Source organism: Phoca vitulina, unplaced genomic scaffold (genome assembly GCF_004348235.1).
Source record: "Phoca vitulina isolate PV1807 unplaced genomic scaffold, GSC_HSeal_1.0 scaffold39, whole genome shotgun sequence".
Classification (NCBI taxonomy): domain Eukaryota; kingdom Metazoa; phylum Chordata; class Mammalia; order Carnivora; family Phocidae; genus Phoca; species Phoca vitulina.
In genome coordinates, this window is record NW_022589742.1 from 9973809 (window position 1) to 9988814 (window position 15006).

The window sequence follows — 15006 nt, forward strand, 5'->3', positions numbered from 1 at the left end:
GCCTTCTAGTTCATCCAATAAATGGACCAGTGTAGTATTCCCAATGGTGGAACATGTTTCTTCCAGACCCGAAGAGGTCCACTTTTATACCCTTTCTTAGAGGGAGGAGTTTCAAAGTTCAAAATCACCTTGGAGGAAATGTCTCGGCCTTTCCCAGACCCTAGATTTCTAAAAACTTCACTCATGTGGCTTATCAGTGAATCTTTGTAAGGTTTATCTCTGCTTCTCTAGAGTGCATATGTCTTAGGGCATCCAGGGTACTTTTGCTTTTCACTCATCAGGTCTAATTAACATACCATCAATATGATGGACCCATATAATGTTCTATGAAATAGCCAGATGGTTTAGGTACCTTGGTGCTATATTATGAGAGAGAACAGGAGAAATAACATAGCCCTGGGGTAAGACTGTGGATCTGTATTGGTGTCTGTTCCATGAGAACGGAAACTGTTTTTGATTTTTCTTCCAGATGGGCACGAAAGAACTTATTTTCCCAAATCTGTAGCCACCTGCCACCTGCCAGAGGCTGTGTTAATCTGCTCCAGTAAAGATACCACATCCAGCCCAGTAAAAGTAATTGGGACTATTATTGGGCAGGTGCCAGACTAATTAAATGGAGATACGATGGGGGACCATGACTCTTCCATCATTTAATGTTTTGAGGGTGACACTAATTTTTGCCATCCCCAGCACCCCTGCCCAGGGATGTGATGTTGTTTTTTATTTACTACATTGGTCACTGGAGGATTTTTTTGTTGGGGGCGGGAAGGGTTTCAGGGACTTCTGTAGGGCCTTTCCTATTACAGTAGCTCTTACTGTGTAGGTCAAGGAACTGATACAAGGATTCTGATTAACTGCTAATATATTCATTCCAACTCTTCATCTGGGAGCCATGTAGATGACTGCTGGACCCACTCTGAGATCTGAGCCAATATTCCTTATCTCCTTATTACCTGGCCCCCATAAAATCCTCTCTAACAGGGTAGCTGCAATAACACTGTGGGCTTGGTATCAGTGTCTACTTAACTTCCTGGTTGCACTACACCTCAAAAGTTCTGTGTATTCCCCTTTCCCTGGCTAGCTGAGTAAGTGGTCAGACAGGCTTTTGGAGAAAGGCCTGGGGAAATCACTACTGATACATTTGTCATGTTGTAGGGTGCTTCCTCACAGGAACCTGGCCTCTATTTTATGGGTTCTGGGGTCTTCGAACTGGCTTCATTCTGGAAAGGGGTTGTGACTTTTCCATTGGGGCAGTTGACTTCTGTTTTAGTCTGTTTGGGCTGCTGGAACAAAACACCAGAGACTGGGGGGCTTATAAACTCAACATTTATTACTCATGTTTCTGGAAGCCGGGAAATCCACGATCAAGGTGATGGCAGATTCCGTGTCTTTTGTGAACCTGCTTCCTGGTTCACAGACAGCCAAGCCATCTTCTTACTGTAACTTCACATGACACAAGGGGTGAGGGAGCTCTCTGGGGCTTCTTTTATAAGGGCACTGACCCCACTCATGAGGGCTCCACCTTCATGACCTCATCACCTCCCTAAGGCCCCATCTCCAAATTCCCTCACATTGGGGGTTAGGTTTCAACATAGGAATTTTGAGGGGGATGCAGCCAACTATAGCCACCTCAGACTTCTGCTTATTGAATTTTTATTAAATATAAAAATATTTATACATATATAAAGCAATACCCTTATTGGCTGTTCTTATATCTTGCCCCTAGGACACAATGTTTTATGAGTCATCTCATTAGATACCTGTGGGTCAGGCATGCGTGACATTCCAACTTTACTGTACTTTATGGTAATTATACCCACCCTGCTTCTGATGGTTAAGTGCTATTACCTGGCCTCAACTACTCCAGAGTCCTAACACCCCAATTGCTACTAGGGAGCCCAGTTCTGTATTGGATCACTTATCACCAGCCCTGGCTCACGTCCCTCATGTCCCTCCTTCCTTTCCTTCCTTCCTCCCTCCCTCCCTCCCTCCTTCCCTTCCTTCCTTCCTGTTCCTATTCCTGTTCCTGTTCCTGTTCCTGTTCCTGTTCCTGTTCCTGTTCCTATAGCAGAAGAATCCAAAACCTTGTTTGCCTTTGCTTAGGAGGGAGTCCGGTATTTATGACAAAGAATTCCTCAAAGGTTTTGAGACTCCCCTATTGTTTTTTCTAATCATTTACAGGGAAACTTAGAGAAATTTGTTCCACTAGAGGGATCTATAATTTTCCAAAATGTAGATGGTTTGCTGGCAGCCTCAGAAACCAAAGAGCAATGTAAAACTGATTGATGCTTTGGCTTTCTTATACTTTTTTGCTTTACAAGGGCATAAAGCCTCACGAGACAAATTGCAGTATTGCTTATCTGAGGTAGAAGGTTTAGGGCATCTGTTGTCAGCTATCAGCCACAGAGTGTGACCATCTAGCAGTCAACCCATTTTGCAGATCAAACAGCCTACAAAAAAAAAAAAACTTAGACAATTTAGAGACCAGTACAATATTGTAGACAGTGGATTCCTGTTTTTGCAGAGCAGATAGAACCTCTCATGAAGCAATTGCATGATCATTCTCCAGACGTTCTGGTTTGGTTTCTAGAATCTGAAGAGGGTTTGGACAACTGAAATTGATAATACCCTCTCTCCCAGCATTGAGGAGTCCAAATTTTGAAAACTCTGACCTGATTTATATGATGTTCTTGTTCAAAATGCAGATGTAGGGGTGCCTGGGTGGCTCAGTCGGTTAAGTGTCTGCCTTTGGCTCAGGTCATGATTCCAGGGTCCTAGGATCGAACCCCGCATCGGGCTCCATGCTCAGCAGGGAGCCTGCTTCTCCCTCTCCCTCTGCCTGCCTGTCTGCCTACTTGTGCTCGCTCTCTCTCTGTCAAATAAATAAATAAAATCTTAAAAAACAAATTGCAGATATAATAATCTTTACCAATGGGTAATGTGCTCTGCCTAAAAGTGGCCGATGTAAGGCCTCCTATGCTATGATGACTTATACGGCCTGGGAAGTTCACGTTTTGTCTGGAATTAAACCTGCACAAGCAGACAAGTCAATACCAGTTCCTACAGCTGCAATTCTTAGTTCTGGACTTAAAACCAACATATAAAATCTACTATTAATTAATCTATGTTTGGTGCTGGTCATGCAATAGCACAACTTAGAAAACAGTAGAGGATTTTTCTTTATTAAGCTAAAAAAATATCTCATGGAAAATATCTCATGGAAAACTGATAGCTGATTCGTTAGGGGCTTTACAGCGAAATGCTCAGCTCCTAGTAATTCATTTTGCTGACTGTAGCTGCAACAGGGCTGTGGAAACATGGCAAACTCCACGTTTAGAAGCCCCATTCTTCCTACAGTAAGAAACTTTTGTTATTAAAAAAAAATGTGAAAAATAAATAAATAATGTGTTTCACCAAAGGAAATGGGCAAATGGATTGAAACAGAAGCCAAATTTGACCGGGCTATGGGAATTACCTGACAATATTTTTTATGGCCCAGTTAATGTTGTATCATCAACAAAACCATCTGAATAAAAGGGCATTTTAACAGCACTTGACTCTTTTTTTTTTTTAAAGATTTTATTTATTTATTTGAGAGAGACAGAGCAAGCGAGAGAGAGCACAAGCAGGGGGAAGGGCAGAGGGAGAAGCAGACTCCTTGCTGAGCAGGGAGCCCGATGCAGGACTTGAACCTGCCCCCCCTCCCCGGGATCATGACCTGAACTGAAGGCAGATGCTTAACCAACTGAGCCACCCAGGCACCCCGGTACTTGACTCTTACTATGCCTACCAAAAAGACGGAATTATTGAAAATATATTAAAGAGATGTACTATTTATCAGTAGAATTCTTTACAGGCCACTCCCAAGGTAAGCACCAGAGCATCTCCTTAACCAATTTTACCAGGAGCCTGGAGACAGTTGGATTTCATAGAACTAATGCTTGCAGAAGGTAAGAGATTTTGTCTCGTTATGATATGTATGACGTTTAGATGGCCTGAACTTTTTCCCACTTCAAAAGCTGATATTCAGGGGTGCCTGGGTGGCTCAGTCGGTTAAGCGACTGCCTTCGGCTCAGGTCATGATCCTGGAGTCCCGGGATCGAGTCCCGCATCGGGTTCCCTGCTCGGCAGGGAGTCTGCTTCTCCCTCTGACCCTCCCGACCCTCCCCCCTCTCATGTGCTCTCTCTCTCTCTCTCTCTCTCTCGCTCTCTCTCATTCTCGCTCTCTCAAATGAATAAATAAATAAATAAAATCTTTAAAAAAAAAAAAAGCTGATGTTCAGACAGTGGTAAAGGCTTGCTTAATGCACATAATGCCCACTTTTGGGATACTGGAGCATACTGACTACGACAGAGGAAGTCATTTTATTTCTACTGTTGTCCAGGAATTATGCCAATGTTTGCAGGTTCCTGTAAGCCTCAGTCCTCTGGATATGCAGAGCAAATGAATCAAACTCCTTGGCTAAGATTCAGCAATCTACCAGGTTAAAGTGACCTAGAGGCTTATTAAAAATTAAAGTGACCCCTTTTGCAAGCAGGGACTCTCTCCCTTTGAACTTAGTTTGGCAGGTCTATGAATTTGGGTCTGAGGCCAGATCCTGTGCCTGATTTAACTGAAGCTTCTCATAATCATGTTCAATACTTAAAAGGGCTTCTCTCTTTCTTAGAAACCTTGAGACTTAAGGTCACAGGACCTGGAAGGACCTGCCTGCAGAGGTCTGCCCCCTCTATCAATTGGGAAGCCTCATCTACGTGAAGATATTCCAAAGGAAAGACAGGCTGTCCAATGTCAAGTGCTGCTGATCACCCACATGGCCAGCAAAGTAAAGGAGAAACAGCTGGATTCAGGCTTTCACCCCAGGAAGTCAGCACCCCAGGAAGACTGCACTGTGGTTCCCACAAGGGACTTTTCTAGAGTAATGGATATTGATACTGAACTCAACTGAAAAAAGATAGTCTAGAAAATTGATTACTATTCTCATAGGGCTACATCGGTGTCCCACTCATGGCAGTGGTTATTCCAATTACTTTAAGAATCACATTTACTCAGAAGACAAGCATTGTTACACGACTTTTTCTTTCTGCACTCCAAGTAATGGTTCCCACAACCACGTATTCCGGTTAGCTCTACATCATGCTCTTGGTATGGACATGATGTGGGTTTACAAACCCAACATTCTGATTATCGGCACAGTACATGTGGGACCATCTTTATATTAGTAATTTTTGATTATAACAAACTAAAAGTGGTTACTATGCATCTGTGTACTCAAGCTCTAAATTTAACACAGAAATCTTTTGTTGACTGGTTTGATCTGGAAGGTTGTTTCAGAAAATAGAAAAGCAAAAACACTGAATTAACAGACAAACAAAGCTGTCATCTAGAGACAGAAATTGCAGAAGTCAGATCTGATATCACGAGATTAACGTTGGGAGGTAAGTTCTCTCCAGTCCCAGTATAGATGGATAAACAAAGATGAATGCCTGTTATGTATATTCAGTTGACTGTTACAATAATACAAGTACTGATTTAGACCAATGTGAAAAATGACCCATAGGATCGGTGTGTCCTCAAGACTTAAGACATTACAGACATGTACAGTAAACACCAGAGGTTCCATCTGTACTCTGGAACTGCTGTCTCATCATAGGACTTTGAGGGCGCCTGGGCGGCTCTGTCGGTTGAGCATCCGACTCTTGGTTTTTGCTCAGGTCATGGTCTTATGGGTTGTAGGATCCAGCCCCACCTCAGACTCCACGCTCAGCTGGGGGTCTGCTTGAAGATTCTCTCCCTCTGCCCCTCCCCCCCACTCTCTCTCTCTCAAGTAAATAAATAAATCTTAAAAAATAATAAGACTTTGATACTAGATGATGGCCATGGGAATCTTTGTATTTCAAATCTGAAAAAAAATTATTTGGAAAGATGGAACATTTACTGAAGGGTCTAAATTATCATGTAAATGTGATGTTGCTTATGTAATCAGTGGACCTCAGGAGAAATTTATTGGCCTTAAAAGGAGAACTCTTTTTTTTTAAAGAGTTTATTTATTTATTTGAGAGAGAGAAAGCGCGCGTGCGTGTGCGCGAGAGCAGGAGCACAAGCAGAGGGGAGGGGTGGAAGGAGAGGGAAAAGCAGACTCCCCGCTGAGCAGGGAGCCTAATACGGGGCTCCATTCCAGGACCCCGGGATCATGACCTGAGCTGAAGGCAGACGCTTAACTGACTGAGCCACCCAGGCGCCCCTCTATCACAATTTTGATGAATGCTTTGCTTTGTGTTTTTCTATGCATTCGCTTGATTTAGATGGCTACAACTTCCCCAGAGAAAGGAAAAAAAATAATGGAGATGATTAACAATTTTTTAATGTGATTATTTTATAGTAATACAGGGAGGAGATTATAAGGACAAATACACATTTAAAATAAGGGGCTTAAGTTTTCCCTGTTGAAAATAAGGTATGATATTTCCCTCCCCTTTCTTTTCTCAAAGCATTTACCTTAGAAACTTGTAATTTTAAGCACTTTCTTATGTCTGAAATGTATGTAAATCCTTTTGAAGACTACATAGACCTTTTGTCAGCTTTGTGACTCAGGAGTGTCTTTCTCAAGGACCTGGGAATATCTCTTTGATGTGAACGTCTAGAGAGATAGCACCCCTGGGGCTCCTGGGTGGCTCAGTCAGTTGAGCATCTGACTCTTGGTTTCTGCTCAGGTCATGATCTCAGGGTCATGAGATTGAACCCCAATATGGGCTCTGCACTCAGCGAGGAGTGAGCTTCTCTTCCTCTCCCTCTGCCCCTCCCTCCCCTGCCTGTGTGTGTGCGCGCACGCACTCTCTCTCTCTCTCTCAAATACATAAATACATCTTTAAAAAAATCCTTAAGAGAGCTATGTCCTAGCTTCTGCAGGAGGCTAGTAGGAGCCTAACTTCAGCGGGCGCCTTGCTCCAAGTTGCAAAACTACTTCCTGCCATAAAGATGTGAGAAGTTGGTTTTTTTTTAATTGGTTTTTATGTTTTTCTTTGTGGTTTTTTTTTGTTTTGTTTTTTTGGGGGGGGGCAGAGGGAGAGAGAGAATCTAAGCAGATCCCATGCCCATCGCAGAGCCCGACATGGGGCTTGACCCCACCACCCTGAGATCATGACCTGAGCAGAAATCAAGAGTCGGACACTTAGCTGACTGAGCCACTCAGGCGTCCCTGTTTTTTGTTTTTTTTAAGATTTTAATTTTTAAGTCATCTCTACAACCAGGGTAGGCTTGAACTCACAACCCCAAGATCAAGAGTCCCATGCTCTACCAACTACGCCAGCCAGGCACCCGAGAAGTTGATTTCTATCTCGATAAAGCCAATTAGCTAACAGATATTCACACCAATTACAAATTAAAGTTAGGATTAGCTATGTGTGACAAATGGTGCCGTGAGGCACTCTTCCTTAGGAAGTAGGCCATCATTTATCTTCAGAACATGCGTGTAATAGGTTGTATTTACCTGGCTACATCAAGGGGTGAGATTTCTTTCTGTCTTTGCAATCTCTTAGTAGATTACCTATGATGCACATCACATTCTGGTTTAATGTTTATTTAATGATAAAAGTGTTCTCTTTCTCTACTACCATTATGGGAACGATTTCTAGGTTTGGAGAATATCTCATTTTTTAAAAAATTGTACTTCTCCAGCTTAAGCAAAATAATGACCCCTCCCCAAGATGTCTATATCCTAATCTCTGAGACCTGTGAATTTTTACCTTAGGTGGCAAAAGGGATTTTGCAGATGTCATTAAGGGAGATGGGGAGAGGATCCTTGATTGTCCAGGTGGTTCCAATCTGACCACGTGAGTTTTTAAAAATGGAAGGGAGGGGAGAAGAGTGGGACAGAGCTGTGATATGAGGACTCAACCTGCTGTTGCTGGCTTTGAAGACGGAGAAAGGGAGCTGAAAGCCAGGGAATGCAGGTGTCTTAGTCTGTTCTGGCTGCTATAATAAAATACCCCAGATTGGGTAGTTTGTAAACAAGTCCTAACAGTTCTGGAGGCTGGAAAGTCCAAGATCAAGATGCCAGCATGGTTGGGTAAAGGCCCTCCTCCTGGTTCAGAGCCAGGGCTTGCTTGCTTTTTTTTTTTTTAAGATTTTATTTATTTATTTGACAGAGAGAGAGCAAGATAGCACAAGCAGGGGGAGAGGCAGGCAGAGGGAAAGGGAGAAGCAGGCTCCCCATGGAGCAGGGAGCCTGATGTAGGGCCCATCCCAGGACCCTGGGATCATGACCTGAGCCCAAGGCAGACATTTAACACACTGAGTCACCCAGGTGTCCGTCCCCCGCTTTTTTTAAAAGATTCTAAGTGGTTTCACACTATGTCTTCACTTGGTGGAAGGGATTAGAGAGCTCTCTGAGGCCTCTTTTATTTTTATTTTTTTAAGTAATCTCTGTACCCAACATGGGGCTTGAACTTACAACCCTAAGATCAAGATTCACATGCTCCACCTACTGAGCCAGCCAGGCACCCCACTCTGGGGGTCTCTTTTATAAGACACTTATTCCATTCATGAGGGCTCCACCCTCATGACCTCTTCACTTCCCAAAGGCCCCACCTCCTACTACCATCATGTTTGAGGGTGAGGATTTCAATAGGCGAACTTTGGGGAGGGGGCAGGCACAAACATTCAGACCATAGCAGCAGATGGCCTCCAAAGGCTGGAAAAGACAAAGAAATGGATTCTCCCCAGAACTTGTCTCTAGAAAGCAGCATAGCTCTACTGACACCTTGATTTTAGCCCAGCAAGACCTATGTTGGACTTCTGACCTGTAGAACTGGAAGATAGCAAGTCTGTAAAATTGTAGCTATTGTGGTCCTGCCACAAGGAAAAGTAATAAAGCAAGGTAGTCCCCAACAGCTAGAGCAATTCTAAGGAGGTGGCTGCATGTGTGAGCTGTTAACCCCAGCGCTCCCAGCAGCTGGCGGATGCATGTGCTGGCCAGAAAATAGGAAAACAGCTTTGGCCATGCCAGTGAGTCTGCCTAATTCTGGGATGCAGTATAAAGAAAGCCTATGTTTCTGGTTTGGGTTTCTTTTTGGGGGGGAGAGGTCCTTTTTGGGAATACCTTATCCCAAGGCCAAAATGTATTTTTGTTTGTGGTATGAGTTGGTGATCTACCTCTTTTCCAAATGGGTAGCCAATTGTCTCAACATCATTTATTGAGGGGGCAGTCTTTCCCTATTGATCTAAAATACTATGTCTGTCATATACCAAATTCCCACATAGGCAAGAGTTGGCTTCTGGGCAGCTCTCTATTTTTTTGTACTGATTTGTTTTCACCTAATCTTGAGTCAACACCACACTTACTTAATTATCATAGCCTTATAGTATGTCTTGGTATCTTGTGGGTAAAAATCCCTTCTTTATTTTTATTTTTAAAAATAATCTCGACAATTTGGGGGGGTGAGATGGGTTGAGTTTATCTCCTCCTCCTTCTTTTTAAAATATACAACAGCTTTATTGAGATATAATTCCTATACCATACAATTAACCCATTTAAAGTATAAAATTCATGGTTTTTAGTATATTCACAAATACGTGCTACAGTGACGTGGAAATGACAAGTAAGCAGTTGAATATTTGAGTGTGAAGTTTTAGGGAGAGGTGTGAAGTAATGAAGTGAGTCCAGTCATCACTATTGTAAAGTTTTTCTCTGGTCACATTCAGCTAGTGCAAAGTTGAATTTAGCCAGGGTTGGGATTTTGGCAGATGATTATGGTGGAGGGAAAGTGGAGGAAGAAAGGTGAGGGAATTTGCAAGGAAATAATTCTAACAATGGATCATGGAATCTAAGCTGGTTAAAAAGGAGAGTGGTAGGGGCACCTGGGTGGCTCAGTCGGTTAAGCGTCTGATTCTTGGTTTCAGCTCAGGTCATGATCTCATGGCTGTGGGATCAAGCCCCTCAGCAAGCCCCACGGTGGGCTCATCGCTCAGCAGGGAATCTGCTTGAAAGATTCTCTCCTTCTGCCCCTCCCCCCACTCATGCTCTTTCTCTCTCTCTCTCTCTCTTGCTCTTTCTCAAAATAAATAAATAAATAAATAAATAAATATATCTTTAAAAAAAACAAGGAGAGTGGTGACAGGAGGGCAGTGATGGACCATAAAGAGGTGTGGGCTCAAGTGGATAACAAGATGGTTGGGATAGGGGTACTAGAAGAAATGATCTGGAAAACTATAAGATTGTAGAGTGCTGAATGTTTGAACTTGAGATTTCAGAGCTGGTGCATTTTTGGTAATGATAGGAATTTGAATATGCTTATGAGAATGGGTGGAGAAAGTAAAAGCCAAGATCATGGGAAATGAGAAGGTCAAGGCAGTCAGAGGCCAGTGTTGGACTGGTCATCCATATAGATATGGAAGTTACCAAGAACTGTGGCAGTTGTCATGGTGCAAAGAAAGACAGCAAAGCTAGCCAGATGCTAAAGGCTATTATGTTCAATGAAAAAAAGGAGTAAGAAAGAGAACAAGATTTATGGTGTGATATCATTTATGTAAAGCACACTACAAACCTTGTGAGAGAACATGGATATTTAATGACATTTATCACACGCACTGGAATGGGTGTCCATGAGGAGAGTTTGTGAATGAAGGAAAAGTATGAGGGGAGTCCTCATGTAGGATTACATGCATGGTAAACTGAGGAGTATGATTAATTGAACACTCTGCATCTGAAGATGAAGAAATATTTAATGAGTGTTCAGTGATAACAGCTGTGGTATAGTCTTCAATTTTTTAAAAAGATTTTATTTATTGAGAGAGAGAGTGTGTGCACACAAGTGGGGGGAGGGGGGAGGGAGAAGCAGGCTCTCCACTGAGCAGGGAGCCAGCCCAGCGCGGGGCTCGATCCCAGACCCCGGGATCATGACCTGAGCAGAAGGCAGACACTTAACCAACTGAGCCACCCAGGTGCCCCTATATGCTTCAATTTTAGGCATATTTAAGCATTTATTTTTAAAAAGGAGGATCATACCATACATGCTATTTTGTATTTTGCTTTTTGGATTTTTTTTAAAGTAATCTCTACACCCAATGTGGGGCTCAAACTCAACCTCGAGATCAAGAGTCAGATGCTCTACTGGCTGAGCTAGCCAGGCACTCCTGGACCATACACTCTTGATAAAGGCTTTTCCACATTCACCTCTGAAAATCTTCTACCCATTATATATGAAGGTCCCATCATACGTGATGTCAGTTCTTTTCATATGTGATGTCAGTTCTTTGTGACCAGACTGCATCATCACCTACCACTTCACAGTATGGAATGGGGAGACCACACTGGCCATCCAAATTGGTGATTTTCATAAGACAGCCTTCTAGGCCTTCGAGTTTTTTTTTTTTTTTTAAACAAAAGTTCTCACTAGTTATTACTGAACCAACCTACTAGTGCAGAAGCATAGAAACAAAGAGAACAATCACTTCCCCAATAAAACATGACCAGCTGTCCAGATAGTGGTGATGTTTCCAGCTTGATATAGTAAGACACTAGTGACCTTGATGCAGGATAAATATGTGTGCCATCTCATGTGCAGCTCCTCATAGACCCAGCTGGGTTCTTGTCCAATGTCTCCCCTTCAAGAGGTACCTGATTTTATTACCAGTGTTCATCCGAATCCATTAGGGGATAGGGCGATTCTGCTTTTGTTTCTTGGCCAGGAATTGCTTGATCTTGAAAGTCTTGCGAGGAGACATGGTGAGGAACAGAGTCAACCACACACGCCATGATGGTGGAGAAAGGGAGAGAGCTGAATTTTCTGTCCTTGACAAATTTCCCAATATTGGCTGCCAGGTGGGTTCTGGCAAAATGTAAGGAGTAGAAAAAGCTGAAAGACGTGACCCCCAGGGTACCACAGAATGCCAGATTGTCAGTAGAACACCTCCAAAATTATGTGCTTTTGCACTCATCTCAAGAATACCTGCTTAAACTTAACCTTAAAGGCAAAGTTAATGGCTCTGTTGGGGAACTATATGATGCCTTTTCTCAAGTTGCCCCTCCAGAAGGAGAAAATCCACTTCTTGGGGAAGCAGACTATATAATACTATATGTCTTTGTATTGTTTGTCGACATCAAGGGTTTTCCATGTGTGTTGTACCTCTGGCGTTGTGAGGCCCCTGGGCATCTGTCATTTCAAGAATGTTATATAAATGAAATCATACAGTATGTAACTTTGGGGATTGGCTTCTTTTTCACTCAGCATCATTCCCTTGAGATCCATCCAGGTTGTGGTGTGTATCAGTAGTTTGTTCCTTTTTATTGCTGTTTAGGATTCTGTAGTCTGGATACACCACAGTTTGTTTAACCATTCACCTGTTGAAGAAAGAACATTTGGGTTGTTTCTAGTTTGAGGCTGCTACAAATAAAGCTGTTATGAATGTTCATGTATAGGTTTTATTATTATTATTATTATTATTATTATTATTATTATTATTTAAAGACTCCGTTTATTCATTTGAGAGAGAGAGAGAGAGTGAGAGCAAGCACGAGCCAGGTGAGGGGCAGAGGGAGAAGCAGACTCCCCATTGAGCAGGGAGCCCGATGTGGGGCTCGATCCCAGGACTCCGGGATCATGACCCTAACTGAAGGCAGATGCTTAACCAACTGAGCCACCCAGGTGCCCCCATGTATAGGTTTTTATATTTTTATTTTTTTCGGTGATAAATGCCCAAGCACATAATTGCTGAGTTGTATGGCAAGTGCAGACTACTGCAAACTACTTTCCAGAGTGGCTGTAACATTTTCCCTTCCCGCCAGCAATGTCTGAGTGATCCAGTATCTCTGCATCCTCAGCACCATTTGGTGTTGTCAGTGTTTTCTATTTTAGTTCTTCTGCTATGTGTGTAGTGATATCTTACTGTGGTTTTTAATTTGCATTTCCCTAGTGGCTAATGATATTGATCACCTTTTCATGTGTTTATTTACCATCCACCCATTCTATTTCATGAAATATCTGTTCATGTCTTTTGCCCATTTTCTATTGGATTCCTTTTTTTTTTTTTTTACTGTTGAGTTTTGAGAGTTTTAAAATGTACTTTAGATAGTAGGCCTTTATCAGATATGTGGTTTGTGATATTTTCACCCTGTTTATAGCCTGTTTTTCTCATCCTCTTCAAGTGGGCTTTTACAGAGCTCCTATGACCGGATCGAAGATCTGAGTGGAACCCCTCATCGCTCACACCTCATTGCAACATCACCAAATCCTCTTCCTGATGGCCACTTCAGAATCACCAACACCTATGGCCTCCATTCTTCTTTGTTAGCACTCCTTTAGGGGAAAAAAACACTTTCTCCACAACAGGGAGTTCTCTTCAATTGAGTATTTTTTAAAAGATTTTATTTATTTATTTGAGAGAGTGAGCACGCGTGCTCACGAGAGAGCACAAGCAGTGGGGAGCCAGGACCCTGGGATCATAACCTGAGCTGAAGGCAGATGCTTAACTGACTGAGCTACTCAGTCACCCCTATTTATTTATTTTTAAAGATTTTATTTATTTATTTGAGAGAGAGAGAGTGAAAGAGAGAGAGAGAGAGAGCATGAGTGGGGGAAGCTGCAGAGGGAGAGGGAGAAGCAGACTTCCCACTGAGCAGGGAGCCAGACATGGGGCTCGATCCCAGGACCCTGGGATCATGACCAGAGCTGAAGGCAGATGCTTAACCGATTGAGCCACCCAGGCGCCCAGATTGTGATTTTATTGTCATCAACATATATCTTCTGAACTTGTCATCATTACCCTAGGATAAGTTTCTGAAGTGACTTTGAGGAAGGACTTGAAGCATATAAAAGGTATGCATCATAAAGGGAAAGATTGGTATATTTAATTATCTACAAAATTTTAAATTTCTGTAGAGTAGTTGTTAAGAAATATATAAAAGACAGGGGCACCTGGGTGGCTCAGTCAGTTAAGCGTCTGCCTTCAGCTCAGGTCATGATCCCAGGGTCCTGGGACCAAGCCCCACGTCGGGCTCTCCACTCAGCGGGAGCCTGCTTCTCCCTCTCCCTGCCACTCCCCCTGCTTGTACTCTCTCTCTGTCAAATAAATAAATAAAATCTTTGAAAAAAAAAAATACATAAAAGACAAATACTAGCTAGGAAAAAATTTAAAACCTATATACCAAAAGGTCAATATCCTGAATATCTAAAGAGCCCTTATCACAACAATGAACTGTATTAGGTCTCTTTGTTGTATGATGTAGAAGAAAAATTAAAAGTAGACTAAGCCAACCTCTGCTTCTACCCATGAAAGATTATGTGGTACAGACTTTTTCTCCTAATAGAAACAACTAGAAAACTGGATAAAGTATATGGACCAACTCTTTCCAGACATTGAGACAACAAGCAATGCAGGACGTTGATCCCCAAGAGAAGGGAAACAAATGATGGAGAACACTACAGTCACTCAGATTTTTTTTTTTTTTTGCCTCAAAACAAAGTCAGTACTATGACCCTAAGGAAGGGCAACTTGATTGGATGCTGCTTTGAAAACAAATCTCTAAAAGACATTTTTGTGGACAATTGGAGAAATCTTATTGTGGACTGAAAATTAGATGGCATTAGTGAATTATTGTTAATTTTCTTAGTTGTGATATAAATCTTTGGTTATGTTGAAAGTGTCCTTAATTTTAGGAGATGCATGCTAAAGTATTTAGGGTGAAGTGTTATGAATAGTTTATTTACTATTTTTTTTAAAATAATCTCTATATCCAACATGGGGCTTTTACTCAACGACCCTGAGATCAAGAGTCAGATGTTCTACTGACTGAGCCCACCACATGCCCCATTTTATTTTTAAAAATACAGCCACTGTACCTATGTAGGCAAGTGAAATATGGCAGAATGTTACTAATTATTAAATCTGGATGATGGGTATGAAGGAGATCATCATACTATTCTTCCAGTTTTTCAGTAAGTTATAAATTTTTCCTAGTAAACTGTGTGTGTGGGGGGAGGACTGTTGTTTTATTTCCCCTTCCTTTTTCC

General features: G+C 42.2%; 1 protein-coding gene across 4 annotated transcripts in view; it reads left to right on the top strand.

Annotated features, from left to right (window-relative positions):
- The first annotated feature begins 4289 nt into the window (after positions 1-4289).
- The window catches only part of ARHGEF6 (Rac/Cdc42 guanine nucleotide exchange factor 6), a 114818-nt gene continuing 104101 nt past the window's right edge, over positions 4290-15006 (top strand). The window contains exon 1 of one of the 4 annotated variants that reach the window (XM_032428218.1): positions 4290-5436. The gene's annotated coding sequence lies outside the window, so the exon portion shown is untranslated. Of the gene's footprint in view, positions 5437-7697; positions 7831-15006 lie in introns of those variants that run through there. The other 3 variants (XM_032428220.1, XM_032428217.1, XM_032428219.1) reach the window with 3 other exon arrangements.